Below are 20,579 nucleotides of genomic sequence, written 5' to 3' on the forward strand. Positions count from 1 at the left end.
CCCCATCTGAACAGGCTGTCTGATGGTAAGATGAAGTGTTGAAAGTACTCTAATTTTAACATATACTTAAACTGATACTGATATTTTTTTATGTGGCCAAAGTATGTTTTGCTGCTGCACCCGTCATCGGCAGTACTACACTTAGCTTCTGTGTCGGCAATCCTGCAGCTTCTCCAAACTGGGGTCGTGCCATCAGCCATACTGTCCCCTATCCCTTTAATACCATAAACTCTATTAAAGTAATACATCTACCCACCGATACGTGACCGGTTGGTTCGTGGACTCCTGTTTTGAAGCCTTGAATTTGGCATTTTGGCCGTCGCCATCTTGGATATTGGAGCCAGAAGTGATCATGTTTGGGTAAGAGGGTGGAGCTGATTGAGAGCCTTAAGTGATGTCTTGCAGACAGCCTGGCACTTAAAGCGTGTTGCTCCTTAATTATGCACATTTTTAAGCCTTAGTAATGGGTAAATTAAATTAAAACCCACCCCCCTACAGTTGTCATGAAGGGGGGAATTTGCTATAGAGATCAGAATCATTTTTTGTACCTGGCCGTAAACTTGTTTATTTCTGCTGTAAAGTTGGGGGTCTATGGGGATTGACTCACCTCTGGAGCCAGCCTCAAGTGGCCATTAGAGGAACTGCAGTTTTTGGCACTTCTGCATTAGCTTCATTTTTCAGCCTCGGAGGTTGCTGCTTGGTTAACACAAAAACACACCTCACATTATGGATGCTGCGATCCAACTTTTTCACTTTCGATCCGATACCGATCCGATACCAGCGCATATTTCCATCTCTCTGTTCTGACCAATAGGTTCACTTTTTTTAGTACTTATTTTGTAATGTGGAATAATAGAAAAGGCTTGATCAAGTGCTATTACTCAAAATGAGAGTAAGATACTTCCCGAGATGAATAGTCCACAACAGTAGGTTATTATGACAAAACTTGAGCCATTTATTAGATATTTACATTTTTACACGTTTATACTTTTAATACACGTTTTGCATTCAGCCATTCCGTCTTTTTTGCTTTTCAGAAGGAACCACTGACATTTTGTTCAACTATCCACGCTGTTTTTCACCCGGTTGTTGTTATCACATGACCTCCCCCTCCCGCTCTCCTCTCTTCTTCGTGTGTTACAATGAAGTGCTGGATGGAAAAGCTGGAGCGGATTTGTGGAATGGAGTGCTAGTATTGCAGTGCTAGTATCGCACTTTTCCCCTGCAGTGCGATCCGATCCGATCCACGTTTTTTGGCTGGATAACAGCATATTTTCGATCTGCGATCCGGATCGCAGCATCCCTACCTCACATTGTAACACAGGACGTGCTGCGTGAATTCTAGCAGTAGGAGATGGAAATCAGAAGGTTTTTAGAAGGATTTTTTAGAAATCTCTAGCTCTCATGAAGATATGTGTATTTTCATGTACAAGAGGTATTATCAAAAATTGAAACTAAGGCTTTGAAAGACACTCTGCAGCATTCAGCCCGCTCACCTTTAAGTGAGAGCCGGCTGTATTCTCGGTCCAGGTGAAGCTCTCATGAATGGTTTTCAGGTCAGGTATAAATCAGAGGAGCCACTTGTTTTCTGTCAAGGGTATTTCCTGCACTCTGGTCTGCCCTCAGGCAGATTCCTGTAAGCCCAGTGGTGCTGTACTGTACCTAGTTCAGAAAAGGTAACGTGCACTAATTTAATTTGAACATGCCTTTCACTTTGCTGCGATGCTGTGAAGAAGTGGTTATAAATACACCATAAAGCCCAGGGAAAAGGCCAAGGTGTTTTCAGGGATATGTATTTTTCATTGGTTTGGTCTACCTTTTCAGGCTGTAAACATTAAGGCCCAATCAAACCGTCCATTGTAGGAGCACTTAGAAAGCATGTGTCCACAGAGGAAATGGACCCACTGCTCCTCAGCTTTGGTAGATCTGTATGAGAATAATGTTTGGGTCAGCTCTTGTAAAAAAAAAAAGAGAAAAAAGGCATCATGAGTATTCAAACACATCACATAAAGCCTATAAAAATAGCAGAATGATCCTGAGTGAAGCATGAAGACGGAGATGAAGGTTAGAAGAAGGGTGTGACGCTCTACGCTTGTTTTTAGTCTCTTTCAAGCCTGTCCATCATAACCTGATAAATAAAGACCTTTTCAGGGCCTAAATTGCATTTCTTTGACAGATTGTGGGTCTTTAGAAATGTGTTAATGGTCTCATGTACTTGGATGATCACTTGTGTTTGATAGCAAATTGCTCTATCTGAATGTTTAATGGCTCTGATAATTTGAGTATTTAGCTCATTGTGTTTCTTGACTTGGTCTACAAGGCTGAAAATAGTTTAACCTAAGTTATCATAATGGATTTGGCATTGAGTGAAATTGGCTCATTTTATGTGACGATTAAAAAATATGCCTGAACACTCTGAGGGTCAGTGGTGTGACAGCAAATCTGTATGAATAACCTATTTAACTGGGCTTAATCTAATGTAAATACATGCCCTGTCTGCAGGAAATGCATGGTTAATTAGATGCAGTTATGTAAGGTCACATCCCACAATAGCAGTGTAGCTCAGGTTAGATGGTGGTGGGACTCCATGATAAGCAGCTCAGTCACCAAAAGAAAATGTCAGCATTGTATGTCTCTGCAAACTTCGGATATGTTGCATTTGCACATTTCAACCATACATCAATGTTGCTAGAGTGAGGTTCCTTTAAAATCAACTACAATAACAGGTACCAGTTTCATTTATATAAAGGAAATTAGGGCTGCTACTGACTAAGACTTTCCTAGTCGACCAGCAGTCGTTATGTAAGGCCACTATTTGACTAGTCGCCTACATGTTTACGATATTAATGTAATAATCAAATGATATATTTTGGGCGGGGAAACACAACGGTTGGCAGTCTCAGGGGCAATCGGGACAAGACCGAAAGTTAAGCTGCCGGAAGTTGGAGTAGGGCTGGTGGGAGAGGTGGTGGATGGTTCCAACAAACAACCCCAACCTTGACCCGGGAGAGCGGTGTTCAGATCACGAAAGATTATAAAGCCAAACCCTGTTGATTTTCCCAAACCCAACCATGTGTGTTTGTTTTTGAAGGAAAAAAATGTAAATTTGCGGTGTTGTATCGATGTAGTGCATTTATTTTGAAAGAGACGTTATGTAAACGTTAAATTTTCTGTGAAAACTGAAGTGTATTTTGAAAAAAACAAACAAACAATGCATGCAGAATTCAACACGGCATCCCAGAACGTCAACAACCAATGCGCCCAGGGTACCTTGCATATCTTATCTAGATGTGGAAAGTCCATGACCAAGCGTTGTTTTGTGATAATGTCGGAGTGAGAATGTGTTGAAATGCTTCATTTAATGTTGAGATAGTCTAGTAGTTCTTGCATCAACATTGTTATCTACTAGATTTATGTAAAATCATGTAAATGATCATCTGTACTATTTGTTTGCACCATGCTTGTACCAGCATTAGCAACATTACAATTCTGCTTTAAACCTCCTGGGTTGGCTGCAGTTGTCAGCTGAGAGACAAACACAAACCTTTGAGCCCATCTGACCTGCGTTTTCCACCATTTCTGGCCAGATCACCAATTACACAACTCCTTCTCTGCTGGCTGCGTCCCCAGATGTTTTAGCACAGAATGTGCTGAAACCCTTTTGTTTGTGTTTGGATCTGCAGCTCAGAGACTGTAAGTCGAAGATCAATCACATTTAGTGGATGTGTTTCAAGTCCTCCACCTCTCTGGGAAAAAAATCAAAGCAGTTGGTTACATATTAATGCTACTGTATATTAAGTCATGTCTTGGTTTCGTAACTCATTTCCACTCAGATTTCTTAGCTGTGAGTACTGGTTTTAATAATTACATGTGTTTGGCTGTTAAACTGGCTGACTGTTTGTATTAGGAAGGTTCCAGGAGTGAGGATGTGTTATTGCGTGTGCAAAGCATGGAGTTGCTGAAAAATAATATTAGCACTCAGTAAATCTACCTGGGGTAAATAAAGGTATAAATAAAATATCCAAACTGCATAGCAATGGTGCACAATTTAAGCTTATGGCAAGACAAGCAAACAGGAAGTGAGGCATATTTCCTTAACACTTAATAAGGTCCCCAGCTAGCTGTTACTGTACTTTCTCAGTACACTTTGTGGGGGTAGATGGCACAATCGTTGTGGTGTATGTAAACAGCAGAAGCTTGGCCTTGATGTTGGTTGTACAGAGTCGACTGTTTTCACTGTTCTGTACCTGATAGTATCCAAAAGTTGTTTTTAAATGAGAGAAACTTAACTGGATTTTAGAGGAATTTGTATGTCCAAGAAACAGTTTGTGAGGAATAATACTATGTGTCAGTGTATTACATTCAGATTGGTTAATTTATATAACACCTACGGTGTGGCAATGAAAACGTGTAGAACAGGACTTTTCAGTTTCAGATTCAGTCGGGCCGGGTTTTAAAATCACAAAATGTAGAAGGGCAAGATATTTTCAGATGTCTATTCAAGACCTCTTTTAAAATTTTGGCATTGACCCAAATGAAAATCTTTTCAAATGAAGAATATTTTGGTCACATAACGGACCCAGGCACATCATAAAGTACAGAAACAGAATGAAAAAGAGCTATCAATGCAACCAATAACACTCCTTGTCTCTCTCCACCAGTATCTCCCTCCTCTGTCGTCTATAGCCCTATTTCCCTGCTAACATCTGGCTTTTTAATGAAATGGGAGAGGTTGTAATTGGCATTCACACCAGGGTCAAATGACTCAGCAGTAGTCACGAACACTTAACAGCTTCGGCTCTGATCGGCACTTCTGGAAACACAACACCGCGTTAATTTTAGCCCTTTTACCGGTGAGATGCACCGATGCCTGCACCGAGTTTGAAAGAGAGACGGAATAAGGAAGAGATACACGTTTTCACAGGCCCCTATGCTGCTTTCTACTGTTTACTAACCTGTTTTCCAGCCTGTCTGTGACATCGAATGTGACATACAGCTCTGGTTTACTGGCAATGAGAAAGGAGTCTGTAGCCTATTTGTAACAGGTTATGGGTGTTGAAAAATACCACGTACACACGCTAATTTTGGTGGTAAATGGGTATGTCTCCCACAGTGTTTTCCATCGAGGTCAAGGAAAAGTGTTTAGGAAAAGACATGAAATTTCTTTTAACTATTTGACTGCAGCCCAGACAAAGCGTGGTTGGAGCTGTGTCACATGAGAAAACGCTGACTTTTGGAAGATATGATTAATGGTTGTTCCATATTAATCCGTACATCCTGCACGATCGGCTGTGCACGTGTACTTTGAGACACTATATGTAGTTAACATATTTTGTCATACTGGTGTATCAGATGTATGTATGCTGGGGATCGCCACTTGAACAGGCCTGATGTAGAGCATTATAACAAGTAAAGTAAAAAGAAGATATTGAGTGGAAATGAGATGGATGATCAGAGATAGGAAAACAGGATACAAAAGTTTTGTTTGTTTCTAATTGATTTGTTTCATTTGTGGTTGATTGATTTGATCGAGGTGTGTTGAACACGGGTGGAAAGTGGGGTATTAGTTATAGTTAAACTGTAGTTGTAGTTAATTGATTAAATATAAAAAAGGGGCAGGACTTGATAAGTGTTGAATTCTTCCGACTCCTTTTCAGACATGAAATACTTGTGTTGTTTCCTGAATATATTTGCTGGTTATTCTCTTTTTTTTTCTCACTTTTATATGTGTTATCTTTATTTTTTAGCATGTTTACATTAAAAATCTGATAAATAAATGTAATAAATCTGTCCCGATTGTAGAAAATGAGTCCCAACAAAGGGTGTTGACAGTACTCTGAATAAACAGGACATAGTGTCTGAAGGCACTTTGCTGTAGAGTTTCCTAAAGTGAATTTTCAATGCTTTGTGAACAACAAATTAAATTCCATTTCCTTCCCTTGTATCGGGGGTGACAGCAGAAGTATAAATGACAGATATCTCAACACGTCAGCAGATGAAACCAGAGCTATTTGCAAAATATGACAAATATGTTTTTGTTGAATTTCTTCTATTTTAATGCCTTTTAGTTATTTCAGGGCTAGAGCTAACAATTACCTTTTATTGCTGATTCATGTATTGAATTTGTACTTAATTTTATTGATTGATTATTCAGGCCAATGTCAAAAAAATGTCAAATGTCTTGATTTATTTAACCAAAGATATTCAATTAATGGTGAGAAAATGGGGATAAGCAGCAGATCGTCACATTGTAAAAGCTAAAAACTGAAATATTGGTAATTGGTATATGCTTAATCAATCATCAAAATTGTGGGATATTAATTCTCCATTTGTCAGTTGTTTCAGATCAGTTCAATTTATTCACAAAAAAATACAAGTGCAATTCATGAGGCATAATGGAGATATGTGAAATAGGATGCCCTGATGAGTTCTCTGAAGCTTGAGAACAAAAACCCAGTCACTAAGCAGTATTTAAAATATGTTTACTATCGTGTTATCTAGATTAAAATAATACATTTATTAAACAATAGCATTTACAACCTATGACACACCTAAGAGCTGAGTTTCTGATATACTTACATAATTAATTGTTCACATTGTTGCCCAAAAAATAGGTTCATCACGTTATTTTTATGTCCTTTTTTGCACACATTTCCACATTTAACTGACAGTAATAAAAGGATTCTTTGTCTGTGGTAATGTAAAGTAAACAGTGGTGCTCGGTGCTCAACGCTAAAACTGCTAATTAAAAGTGGGAAGTAAATCAGTTTGAGAGGTAAACACATTAAAATGACTCAGTAATTGAGACTGCAGATTGACTAGAATCAGAGTGTCAGACTGCTTGAAACGACACCAAAATAGAGCTCGTTCATCAGCATCATCTCCCTGGAGGGACATGTCCCCAGCACCCCGGCTGCTGGTTACTTTTCCTCCGCGCCCGGCTACTCGCTGTGCTTGTGGAAAATACAGCGCCTCTGAAAATAGGGAGCATATGCTACAACAAGGAACGCCACTTCAAGCAATACTTGTTCCTTAACATTAGCACGGCGTAAAGAAACTGAAGTGAAGTTGAGAAAAGACTTAGTTGTCAGTTGCATGTTCTCAAAACATTGCGCTTGCAAAAAGAAAAAAAAAAAAAAAGTGTGAAGGAGGCATGGATAACAATCCCAAACTGGCGCCCACCAGTAATTATGATGTGGGTACAAAGAGATTTTTGCCATTCTAAAGGGAGAAGGGGAGTGTAGGTGTATTAATTCCTATTCCTTCCTGCTTCCTCGACTTGGAAGTTCAGATTTAGAAAAATAGACCCCCCTCCCTCAAAAGAAAAGAAAAAACAAGAACTGTCACATTGACTGACGCCAGTCGTATGTAGCATCTGTGTTCCCACCACTGCTCCCTATAGTATATGCCACACTGTGGCAATGTGGGAAACTGACAATGTCAATTTATCAGAACAAAAGAATTCCTCAGCAAGAGGAATACACATCTTTGGGCCCTGGAGACAAAAATCATTCCACCCCCACCCTTACCTGTATCTAAACAGAATGTAGGACATTCACAACACCAGAAATAGAAATTTCACTCACAATTATCATTTTTGAATGTATCCCCTGCAGTCAAAAGTTAGGCTTTCACTTTAGGAGTTAGAGCTGCACTTTAATGCTAACTTTCTTAAAGTAAACAGTTGAATAAAAGGCACAGAGATGAGCAGCGTCTGCAACCGAACATCGGACAGTTTAAATGAACCGATGCGGATCCATTCTGCCCTAAATGTTTCTTTCTTTGTGAAACTCATTTTACATTTCAGAGCCGTATAATTATGTCGTGTTTCTTTTCAGGTGTCTGATCCTGTCGTCCCCACCATCGCTTAGTGTTAAAATTTGGGTGAGTACTCGACCTAATTTCTCCCTCCTTTCCACAACAGTACAATATATTCACAGACAATGAGCACTCATGCTATTTACTTTACATTGTTTCCCTGTAGACGACATTAATGCGTATTTTACTGAACAAAAGAAGCGCTGCAGATGAAGTGGTAACGAGTTAAGAAATGTCTTCACATGTACAGTCGCATACATCTTTTATTTTTTTTTGGCCATCTCTCATGCACATCTTTGACATTTGGTTAAATAACTAAATGTGTGAATACTGATCCAGTTCTTTATTCTGACTCTCTGTACTTTGATCTACAGACGTCATTTATGCTTTTAACAGGTCACAAAGTCATTATGCTTCTGTGCGTTCATTGATCAGCGACTCCTTCTGCATACTTAAATTTTCACAGTTTAGACATTTATGCTTGTATTGAACTGTTTTTTTTATTTTATGCTTTATAAAGTACAAAGCACTTCTTCTTTCAGCCTTTTAGTGGATTTCAGCGTCCACCTTTGACAGTATTCCAGTTTAGCTTTCAGCTTTTCAGCTCTTAGCGTCTTCAGGATCAGCTTCCAACCCTGCCAGTTTTTAAATACAGTTTCCGAGTTTTTCAACAGTGCAGTTCACACGCATTGTCTGCAAGAAATGCATTTTTGTAAATCATTTTGTATTGCCAAAGATTTTAATCACTCCACCTCTCCTACATTTTTCTTCAGCTTTCTTGAGAAACAAAATGCTAAAAAAAAAATACATATATATATATTTTTTTAACATTGCAGGGATGTTAATATTTATGTTTTTATCCCTTTTAGATTGACAAATTGGAAAGTAAGCCATGAAGTGCAACTTAAATATATTGCTTTGACTCAGGGCACCTCGCAGACATTTAGCCAGAGCCGAATAATTTTGTCCCACAGTTTTCTTATCATGAATGTAAATATTGTTCTGATTCAAACACATTTTTTTAAAACCATTTCAACACGGCTCGAGATATTATTGTTGCTCAAACATTTTGATGTACTGAACAGGAAATTTGCCCTGAATTTAAAATGCACATATGTGCTGTGGAAGCACACGAGTTATACTACAAGTATGCTATACAAAACTGTCTAACTATAGTTATGATATTTAAATACGAAAACCTTTATTCACAGACAATGTATTTGTATTTCACCTCCTAATTCATATAATTATATAAGTTTTTTATTCTATACATGTAACAAAATGGAAATTCAACATGTAGCTGTCCAATCCATCAAACATTTTGCATCCATATTAGTTAGTGACGGTTTAAATTCCCTTGCCTCGTCAGTGCATTTGCGTCATAGAAAGTTGGCTTAAGGGCTGGAGATTGTCGTGGTGATGTACACTAAGTGCTCCCGTGATACATTCATAATTTATTTAATTAGCCCTGGTTATGAGGAAAAACAAGCTACGTGTTTCAGACAGTAAATGTGGGATACAAACTGCACCTCTCTCGATCAAATAAAGCTTTGTCCGCTTTGATGTTTAGTCCTCAGATAGACGTCAGTCACATTTCTACAGCTAAGTGTTCCCACGGTCCCGCTGAAGTTCCCTCCGGCACAGGAATTGATTGATTACTTTGTGGATGTTTTAACTCATTGACTGTCATGGCGTCAAGACTTGATGGATGTGCATCATCAGGCTCCCCGTGGTGATTTAGCGTAGCGGCCAGAGTCGAAAATACAGGTCATGTGACGCGTTGTGGTCCACAGAGGCTGGCTGTAAAACAATTATGGAAATTTAGTGAGCTCGGATATTTTGCTTTGGGCTTCTGGAAAACCCGAGCAAGTATAAATTCAGCTTTGATGTAAAAAACATGACTTCCTACTGAAAGGAAAGATCTTGATCTTCCTATTAGTCAACATTTGCAGACCTTTAAATATTCTTTTTCTGAGTCCATGAACTGGTACATCTAACTTTTAAAATTACATTTACCATTTTTTTTTAACTGCACCATCTGGTCCTTACGTGGCACCGAAACTTCAGCAAACCTCTGAGGGTAAAAAAAATATTACATTGTTACAAACAGGGCTGTCAAGCAAAAATATTCATATATTTAATAATATTAATATATTTATATTTGATTGCAATTGATCACAGATTAATTGCACATTTTTTTATCTGTACTAAATTATTTTTTTTAAAAGTTTTTTAAACTCTTATCAACATGGGAGTGGACAAATATGCTTTCACACAATGTAGTGTCCAACTTTACACTTGTAAAGGTGAACTCAGTTCACATTGACAGTAAATGCAAATAACTTTGGTCTTGTTGAGAGAGCCATGTGGCAGAGCTTTGAAACTGAACTTGCCATTCAAAGGACGCCTTGCTTCATCCATTTCTGCTCACAGAGGTTTGTCTCTGCCTTCCATCCATAATATTACTGCTGCATCGCTTCCTCACTTACCAAAGGGATGGGCCGAGGGTCAGAATCATAGAAGGTACATGCGTGAATCGGGCCTCAAATAAGTGGCGTTACAAGGAATTTGCGTTAACTTGCTATTAACGCGTCAACTTTGACAGGCCTAGTTACAGTATAATTTGAGTTGACGGTCTTTTATTTTCCATATTAGGACCTCTTGGTGGCATCACATGTTTAATAAGACTAAAATATGTATAATAAATTATTGGATATATGTGTAATAAAGTCTTTCTTCGTCCTTGTTGGCTGCTCCAAGTACAGGTACTGTAACATCCCTAATAGACGTGCATCAAAATCCAAGCAGCAGCTGGGCCGACTGCAGTGTTGTACGCGGTGCTGCTCTGTCTTGTCTGTCGATCAGTGTCAGTGTCCTCTTTTTACAGCGTGATATTACGATTCCTAGATTTGTTTTTCACTGCGTGAGAAAATAGACATGTGGCATTAGTGCGTGTGAAAATTGTCAATTGTGTGCTTCACGGTCAATGCGTGAGAGTTAGGAGCAACATGCACATTTTTTCGGTACCAAGTGCATTTAGAGCTGAGTGTTACGTGCACAGCTTAAATTTTACATACACTACTGTACATATTCACCTGTTAGGTTTGCAAATAAAAATGGAAATACCTGTTACTAAAGAAGTAAAGCTTGTAGACCTTATTGCTGCATATTAAGTCTGCGTTTGGTGCATGAGTTAAGCCTACAGCAATCCTTAGTCTTTTCCTCCTGATTAGCCGGCTCTTTGTTGGCATTATTTCTGATAAGCTGCTGAGAACTCCCTTAACTGCCAGATCAAAATCGTGTTTGCATGTCCTGATAACACTAATGGCCCTCGCTGTAATTGATTTAAGATACAGTTTCATCAGTGTTTTAGTCATGCTTGTGAGTCTTTAATATTCACAGACACGTATAGACTTCAGTTTTGTTTTTTAGTCCTGTCACTTTAATGTATGTCTTTAGATTAACTGCACTCATCATCACCATCATGTGTCTGCATCCTCACTTTTAAGTGGCTTCAAACATAGAGGGAAAGGAAATATGCAGGAAATACTGTATACTGCACAAACTGTACATGCAGACATCGAAATTAGCGAGCTCTGAGGTGTCTGTGTTTAGCAAAGCGTGCACAGTGGTTGAATACCAAAATTTGATATATTTTTGAAACAGATGGCAAGGTGCTCATATGGGAACCTGAGCTCTTCTTCACTGAATATGAAAATGTTGAACAGGTGGTCCAGGAAGCTTCCTCTCCCCGCTACGGCTTTCATTAACACACTTTTATTCTTCTAGTAATAATAAGCTTACTTGTGCCCTGAGATATAGGGCAGACAAAAGAGCTGCTGCTTTTTTTTTTTTTTTTTTTTACAGGCGAAAAACTGGCAAAACTGTGGCCTTGTTATGTATTATTAGACACAACCCTCTCCACCAACATCACCACAAACCATAAAAGACACTTGCCCAGTGTGAGCGTGTTTTATGATCTGATTGGTGTCCAAAACTCTGTGTTTATTAGAGCACAGGGTTGTTTTGTGATTGTGCTTCAGCTCCTTTGCAGTGGCTGTGTGAGACCACTTTGCCGTTCTATTCGAATATATTTTAAGTCTGTATCTCAGGAAGTTGTCTGTACCAATATTAACAATAAACTGAGTAACAAGGCTTCAGCCATTGTGCCTTATTGTGACAATGAACTCTGATGTCCCGACATTGTGACATCCTCCTGAAATAAAGGGCAGACACAGCGCCGTCAGCAGATTTCTTATTTTTAGATTTTACCAGCTACATTGACATTTGTCGTTTCAGCTCACCCGCAAAATGAAACTGTTGGCAGTAAAACGCCATGCAAGCCAGTGCCTGTCCGTACATTCAGGCCAACAATTTATTGTAGGGCCGGGTGAAAAGTTACAATTTTCCAATTAGCCACCATTAGCTCCTCAACTGGTGTTTGCTCTCTTTGCTTTTCTAGTCTAATAAATAATCAAATAAACTCACAAAATGACAAAAAAAGGAAATGTTCTCATATGTATTTCCCTTTTTACACTAAAAAAAATTAAACTGTGTACTCTCTGAAATCAAGTTTCTCTCTTTCATGGAACTAAGACGAGCCTAATCGATTTTTCTCATCTATGTTTTAATAATTTCTTAAACATTATGATTTCCTTAGAGTTATTCAGAATTAAATTAGTGTATGTTTATTATAATATGGCCAACTGACATTTTTTGGATTATATTAATATAATTTTTAGCTCACCTTTTCTGTTCTGGACATTTCAGAGGTTGTTGAAAGAGAGTTTTAGATTTAATAGGAGATAAAAAAAAAAGCTGTTTATTAAATCAGGTTCAAATATTCAGTCAGTTATTTGTTCCTTTAGTTACTCCAGAAACCTAAAGAGACATTTAAGCAGAAGCAAAGAGAAATGTGAGCGATTATAAAATGAAGCTAAATGCATTTTATCCACAACCTTACTAACCTTAAACACCACAGTGATGTCTGTACATACATACAGTATACAGCATGCGCACCCTGACTGATCATAGAAAAACCTGATCGTTTTCCTTCCTTAAGTTGTGATTTAAATGCAGTGTGTTACAGACAGTCTCAAACACATTTTAAGGTCAGACAGTAAAACACACAACACACAGAGATCCACATCACAGCGTCACAGCAGCACTGCAGTAGACTGATGGAGACCACCGTAAATGCTTGGGCCACATTGATGGTATAAACTTAACTTGCCAGGGATGGCTCTTGGTTTCTCAGACTGTTTGTTTGGATTCCTGGCTCACAGTTTGTCTGTTTGGGCCAGATTCTTGAAGCACACATCAAATCGACGGATGACTAGTGAGGCTGGCTGCCAGCTGAATTTCAAGAACAGTTTAGCTTCACTGTAGAATTTAAAATACTTAACTCTTTGTTGGGCTTGACTAAAGCTCGAGCCAAACGCCTTTCCTTGACTCATTTTGGAATATAGGGGCTGTATCGAAATGGAAAAATCCTGCAGTGTTTACTGGACTATCAGGGAAATTATATTATGGCCTCTTTTAGGAAATGTAGTCTTCTCTCTCATTCAATAGCCGTGCATTTAATTCCAACCTAACACCAGCACACTCTGTGTAAGGTAAACATCTTTAGGATAAATTTAAGTCCTGATTCATCGTGTTCTTTACAATTTCTTCACAGCTTTTCCAACCTGATAATCTCAACAGCATGTTGATGTTAAAACCGCTTTCAAATCTGTGGAGTCTTCTCCAAATCTGTTTGTTTGTTTTTGCTTACATTGCAAAATGCCTTCAGAAATATTGTCTCATTTGCTCATATGAAGTCCAAAAATTATATTTTTGAAAGGTAATCCTCAACTTTTATAGCATCTTTTTTTTTAGTGTCCTCATGTTTCATATTAAAATTTGCAGGTGCTACTAAAGCTTCATTTTTACTGCAGGAAGCGGTTTGACTCAACTCGCTTGGGACTTTTCTCTTTTGGTTTTCCAGCAGCAAAAGAGGTGGATAGTACCTGGTACTTGTTTCGGGCCTCTGCTAGAGATTATTTTAATTATTGAGTAATCTGCAGATCATTTTCATGATTAATCGATAAACCTTTCAGTGCATAAAATGTCAAAAAATTGTGAAAAATGTACACCACCATTTCACAGAGTCCAAAGTGACATCTTCAGAATGCGTCTTTTGTCCAACCAACAGTACAAAACCCAAACACTCTTTATGTACTATCATAAATGATAAAGAAAAGCAGCAAATTCTTACATTTAGGAAACTGGAACCAAAAAATGTTTGACATTTTTTGCTAAAAAAAAAAAAAAAAAAAAGAGGACGGAAATGATTAATTGATTGATTGATTGATTGAAATGATTAATCAGTTATCAAAGTAGTTGATGATAAACAATTGATAGAGAGAGTGATAGAGAGAACCACCACTGCAATCCACACTTGCGTGCGACTTGCAACATCCTGCCCAAACCTGCTATTGTTAAGTAGCGGAGCTAGAATCAGTACCGACAACAATTTTTGAATTCACTCAAGTCAGCCCGCTAAATCAGTGGTTCCCAACTCGTCCAGCCACGGGGTCCATATTTCTCCGTAGTCTTTAGTTAAAGGTCCACACAGTTTAATATATTCAGTGTCATACTGGCGTTTGGCCATGTTGTCGAGCTAGTTTGCTGTCTCTGTTAAGGTTCACTGTGCCTAAAAGAAGTGTGTGTTTTACAAACTTGACAAGTTCGCAAGTCACTTGGGATCCATTCAGAATGGACCCACAGACCACTTTTGGACCAGGACCCACCAGTTGGGAATCACTGCACTAAGGACGCATTCACACTGGCGCTGTTTGGTCTGCTTTAAACGAACCTTGGTCCACTTCAACGGTTTGGATCATTTGGAGTGGTGTGAATGTGATGAATGACAGTGATGATCCATGTGTGGCCTGATTGGACAGTCCAGAAAAAATATATCCAAAACAATAATAACAATGCCAATGAATGATCTGAAGAGTTTTACATTCATGAGCACTGCTTAACAAAGACCCAGGACGGCTCTGTTGTGGCATCTTCTATCATGGGGCTGTGCAACTCATAAACATTAAATTTGGCAGATCTGGATGAATGAGGCTGACAGTGCAGTCATGCCTCAGGGGTAATCTTTCTCTCCTTGTTTCCCTTTTTCATTTTTTCCACACTTTGTTTCCTTTTCCCCGAACTACACATTACTGTAGAGTTTCTGCCCAGTCCGACTCTAGTCTAGTGGATAAGAATCAGTGAGTTATGATGGTCGAGGTGGACATGACCAAACGGTCGCAGCTAGATTACATAGCATCTGAAATAAACTATTTTCTCGTGATGTCTATCCCAAAGATGATATCACAAACAGAGGCACCAAGGGATGATACCGTATGTGCCAGACACTTTATTTGACGCACACAAATGGAAAGAAACCCACTTGTTTGTGCTTCAACCTGTTAGACTTGGAAGTTTCTCTCTTAAATCTTTGCAAAAACAAGCATTCAGTATAAATACCCTCGTTCCTGGAGGCCTGAAATTTGGCTGTTATAATTGTGGTGTTTTATTGTTCATAGGGAACAGTTTTTGGAACATTTCTTTCTTTCTTTTTTAAGGACTTTTGAAGTTAAAGCAACCTGAGGGAACTTAACATTTTACAATTAGAACACTTTAACACATGGCTGATTTATTTTTCTTCAGGGATCTTTGATGTTTGCAGCTTCATACATGTATTTTGGGGTTCTACGAGAATATCTTTACATTCTTAAATGTAAAAAGGAAAACACTTATTTTCCTCATACTGTCTGTGCTGGAATACTTGTATTCACCCTTTGTCTGAGACACTCCATTTAAGCGTCCATCTCTTTAAAGGCCGAGACACACCAAACTGACATCAGAGAACTAGCGGCGATGAAGGTCCCCTGCTGCGTTGCCTGACATTGCCTTGTGTGGGCTAAACAGTTGCACATGAACACACCACAAAGATTACAGCCGAAGGCCAACAAGCACGTACGTTCTGTGCCTGAGTGAGAGAAAATAACACTCCACACCCGCAGACGGCGGTAGTCTGTAATCGTCATTCAAAAAGGGAAACCAAAAGACCGTCTTGATGCTAGTTAGCCAGTTAGCAAGTTAGCACATTAACAGCACAATCCATTGTTGAAAGAACAGAGCATAAACGCTGCTGCTAAAGAGCTCAGTGGCTAAATAAAAATGATCTTACCTTCTGTGACAAGTTTTTTTTAAATCTCAATCCCTCTTAACTTTGTTTTGTTTACTTTCCTCACTTCCATTTCTCTTTTTGTGTGCTGAGCTGAACTGTCAGTCAGAGTGATTTCATTCACTGACGGGCTCTGCTGTCACTGATGCAGATTCAACATGCTGAATTGGCCAAAGAAAACAAAAAAACAATGGGGGCCGACAAGGGCAACGCTGTACTGTATCTGTGATATAAACATCTGACATTGTAACATTATATTTATGTCAGAAAATAAGGAAAAGCACAGTAAGTCCTCTTAAAAGTCAGCATCCCTGTTAGTGTGAAGAAGACTTTAAACAGCACTTTGAGGTTAGAAAATAAAATGTACACAAAGTATAACTGAAACGTTTAATAATATTAAGAAAGAAATAAGAAATATTGAAAACTCCAAATAACTGAAAGGAAAAAAAAGAGACATTACCGTGGTTTCTGGTCCATATTTCCTCACTGGCCTTGGGTCAGTTGCATTTTCCTCACAGTTTTAACAATGGATTTTAACTATAAAAAAAGTCTAGAAACAAACAGCTCCTGTAACATAATCCACTCCTTCACTTTTCCATCTGTATGCACAGTTTGTTCCAAACACCCATATGTTCAACAAAATATGCAAAATATTGTTAAATACACTGCTTCTGCTGGTGGCTTGCATTTTGTTTTTGGAAAAAGATGAATATTTCTTTGATATTAACCTTTGTTCTTTTTATGGTATTGCATACAAAACAGTCAGACAGACTGTATTTCCCTGCATTTTATTTCCAAAATAGTTTCTAACTATAAAACCACTTACTTTCAGATATTTAGTTTGGAGAAATTATGAGGGTTTTTTTAATGACTTCTGTACCTGATTTTGACTAAATGTAGACCTGAAAGAGGATAAAAAGCAAAATAAAACCAGTGCAGTTTAATTCTTCAGATTGATTCAACTGGCTTTCACATGACAGTTGTACAGCCTTAATTTTTATATCTCAGTTATTGGCAGTAAATTTTTAGCAGAGGTAAAGAGGGACACTCTTAGTAGCAGAGTGCATATTTAGAATGCAAACACTGCGAGCATGAATCTATTTCATTGACTCAATGCTGCTCTGTTGCCTGAGCGAGGCCACACGCCTTAACAATGCAATGGAAAATAATGGTGTATTGAACTGGCATATGATAGAGCTATTGTACCCTTTGTTCACAGCTCTGCAGATATATTTGATGCTTGCTATCAAGCCGCATGTTTACACACTGAGGATGAAGGACTGTTCTTAAACAATTACTGCAGCTTTCGATGAGAAACTGGAGCACAAGATGTCATTAGGTTGAGCTGCGATAACTTTCTGCAAGGAAAGTGAGGAGCAGAAAACAAGTAAATAAGACATGCTTAAGACGGAAAGATTAAGACAACCCCAGAGTGATTAAGAGGGCTGACATAGATACCCTGGCTGGATTTTTAAATGGACCAGTGAGTGGGTTTGGATTTAGTTTTAAGCGGTAGGAGCACATAAACAGCAATAGCTATCAGTCAATTAAGGATAAAGCCCTCCAAAAACAACTAGTTTAACTTTGCTTTTCAATTAATCTTCTTTGGGTGTCGCCAAGGGTCATAGCGCTGCAGTGTGAGCAGTGGAGAAGTGAAAGATTAAATAAGTGTCCAAACAACTGGGCGCCAAAACATTTAACCCAGCCCCACTGATGCTGCACAGATGCTTCTGGCCAAGCAGGATTTCAGCACTTTGTTTTTCTTCAGGAGCCAGACAAAGATCTGATTTATTTTAAGAAGTGATCCATGGATGAATCATGGAAGTCCAAATGTGTCCAATTTTTAGATTTGCACAATCGCCTGTATTTTTCTGTTCTTCTACCAAGGCCTTTCAAGAACGTTTCAACTTTAAAAAAAACAAACATACACATCTGTGCTGTAACATGTTTGCCAGAGCGATCTGTAAGAAATCCCTGAGCTCAAGTCCTCATCTGCTGTGGGAGGAAATCTCTCTGTGATGTTCTCTGGTGGGGATCTAAATAATCAAATCACATTGTTTACTGTACAAATGAAATGCATCTTATTGACTTCGTGAGTTTCAGCAACAAGGGTGTGCTGCCACTCTGTTATTTTCTCTTTTAACTTCTTGTCTATACCGGAAGTAGGCAGGTGTTGCATTGTGTTGGACGTCTTGTGCACCTGCGTTTTAGTACATGTCTGACCAGTTCTAAAATGCAAGCACTACTGGTAGGTAAGTGAAGGCAACTGAGATGAGTATATCCACATTTTTATCAACCCCCTCTCTTCTCTCCTCTGAGTGTTTGGCAGCTCAACAGTCAGAAAACAATGTTTAGAGTAAGATAATCAACTTGAAACAATCAAAGTTGGGGGGACAAGAATGGGATTTTAACAAATGAGGTAGGCATGTCGCCCACATCCACAGTGGAACTTACGCAACAACAGTAATTGGTTACCCAGTACCCAGGGTAGAAAACTGCCCAAAGACAAGGGCTAACACTTCAAAGATGACACAGCGTAGCTTACTGGTAGCGTGCAGCTGCACTTTTGTAGTGGAAGAGACAAGTCCTGATAATCGGTAGCTCTCCAGCCCCTGACAACAAGCCAAAAAGTCTGTCGTTTGTAGTTTAACCCTCCAACAGCGTCATCCTCCGCTTCAGAAATCTATAAGCAAACAGCCTGACTCCCAGGTTGTCCATTCCTGGGAGCCGGCTGCAGCACACCAGGCAAATTATGGAGGTAACTGTGATGTCCCCAGAGTTCGTTAGGCTTGTCTGTTAGTCGCTTGATGTTGTTTTTGTTGGCCAGATTTTGTGTGAGTAACTTCGGGCCACTCCTAATGTAATGCAATTTTATAAATTATTTCTTGTAAATATTAACAGTTGTTATTTTATTTTAAAAGAATATATTTTGAATATTTTTTCATATTCAACTCCAATATCTGAATATTTTTTAAGATTGAAAGTTAGTTGCTCTTTGAAAGAGTGTAGACTTGCATTATTATGCTGTTATTTTATCATTAAATCAGTGGCATAAATGCTCTCAAAATGAAAATAATACTGTTTATTGCAATTATTTCTATCATCCAACAAAAGTAGTTACTGTGACTGGCGTAGTCGAGAGATAAAACAGGACATGAAACAAAAAAACGCCACTGTTTTCTGTAACCCTAAAATGTAGATTATCAGCTTGTAATCAATGGCGAGCTCTTTGTTCGCTTTGTAATAACTGTCTCCCTCAGAGTCTGAGAACCTTATAGTGAGCTTAGCCACTGGTATTGTGAGTGTTAAAGAGAGTATGAGGAAACCCTGGCTCAGTGTGACATGATGAAGTTATGGACCTAAAGCTCCTCATTGTTATGTATCTGTGGTCCTGCAGCCCGACGCTGCAGAATATAGAGAGGGTGAAGGAAACAGCGCTGTGGCTGCCAACCCACTGGGCCTTTTTTCCTGAGAAAAAAAAAAGAGTCTACAATTGAAGCAATACCTGTAAGTCAAGACAAAGGGCTAAAGCACCCTGGCTTTTTGTCAGCCCAAATCATTTGGACACAATTGCATTGCGAAATCTCTGTCTGCTGCAATTGCTTAAATGGTAGCTCAAGTATTTAAAAAACGCTCCGATGAAATTGTCAAGAGCTTACACTCATTCATGCCTTTCTATCCCATGCTGTGCTAAGGGGATTCTTGAGCAAAGTCATCTGTATTCAGTAAACAAAGTGTTATTGATGAGTTGATTCTATGTGGCTTTGCCAGTGAGCGAGCCGGGGAAGGGATTATGTCCCCAAGCCAAAACCCAATAGAAGTTTGAATGAGAGGATAGATGTGCAGTGCTCATTGTAGCAGTAGAGGATAAGCTGTGTTCAACATTAAAATAACAGCTCAATACCTGTTGTATGAAAAGGTTTGGAAATCTCAGGCTCGCTTAAGTGGGAAATATCTCCGTTTGCTGTCACAGAATATTAAATTGACAAAAGTTTTTTAAAGAGAACACTTAAGGAAACGCAAGTGTCCCAATTCACCGTGTTCTGGGACAAGTTTCATTTGATATTTGTGTTGATAACAGCTCACCAAGGGTCCTTAACTGAACGAGGTTTTGTTGAGGACCTTTGATGAGGTTTAGTTTATTGAAGGATTTAAGCATCTCCGCTGAGTGAGACTGGAAAGGTGTAGCTGCAGCAGCATATGGCAGAGACTGTGAGGAATCCAGAAATCCGCTAATCCACCATTCCTGCAGTATAGGGATTATACCTTCTGTGACTCCTGTTTTTACATCTTGCTTTCTGTTCGTCTGTCCGCACTTTGGTTTCAAACACTTGTTATTCAGCTATGGGGGGCGTTACTTTGTACTTGATGTTGCATCTGGTCAGCAGGCGTTTGGCTAAAGAAACATCTTGTTTACAACCACTGTAGGATATTCCTTTTACTTAGCTTAATGTTGTATCTTATGTGCAGTAAAGCTCCCCTTAGATACCCTGCACCGAGTGTGGATGACAGTAACACTTTATACTGTTGTATGACT

The 20,579-nt window shown here is 38.9% G+C and overlaps 1 protein-coding gene across 8 annotated transcripts in view; it reads left to right on the forward strand.

Annotated features, from left to right (window-relative positions):
* Positions 1 to 20,579, forward strand: part of LOC125895302 (LIM domain containing preferred translocation partner in lipoma) — a 253,387-nt gene that overhangs the window by 40,311 nt on the left and 192,497 nt on the right. For all 8 annotated transcript variants that reach the window (XM_049587035.1, XM_049587036.1, XM_049587030.1 and 5 more), the window contains one exon: positions 7,839 to 7,884. The gene's annotated coding sequence lies outside the window, so the exon portion shown is untranslated. The remainder of the gene's footprint in view (positions 1 to 7,838; positions 7,885 to 20,579) is intronic.

This window comes from Epinephelus fuscoguttatus, linkage group LG10 (assembly GCF_011397635.1).
Source record: "Epinephelus fuscoguttatus linkage group LG10, E.fuscoguttatus.final_Chr_v1".
Classification (NCBI taxonomy): domain Eukaryota; kingdom Metazoa; phylum Chordata; class Actinopteri; order Perciformes; family Serranidae; genus Epinephelus; species Epinephelus fuscoguttatus.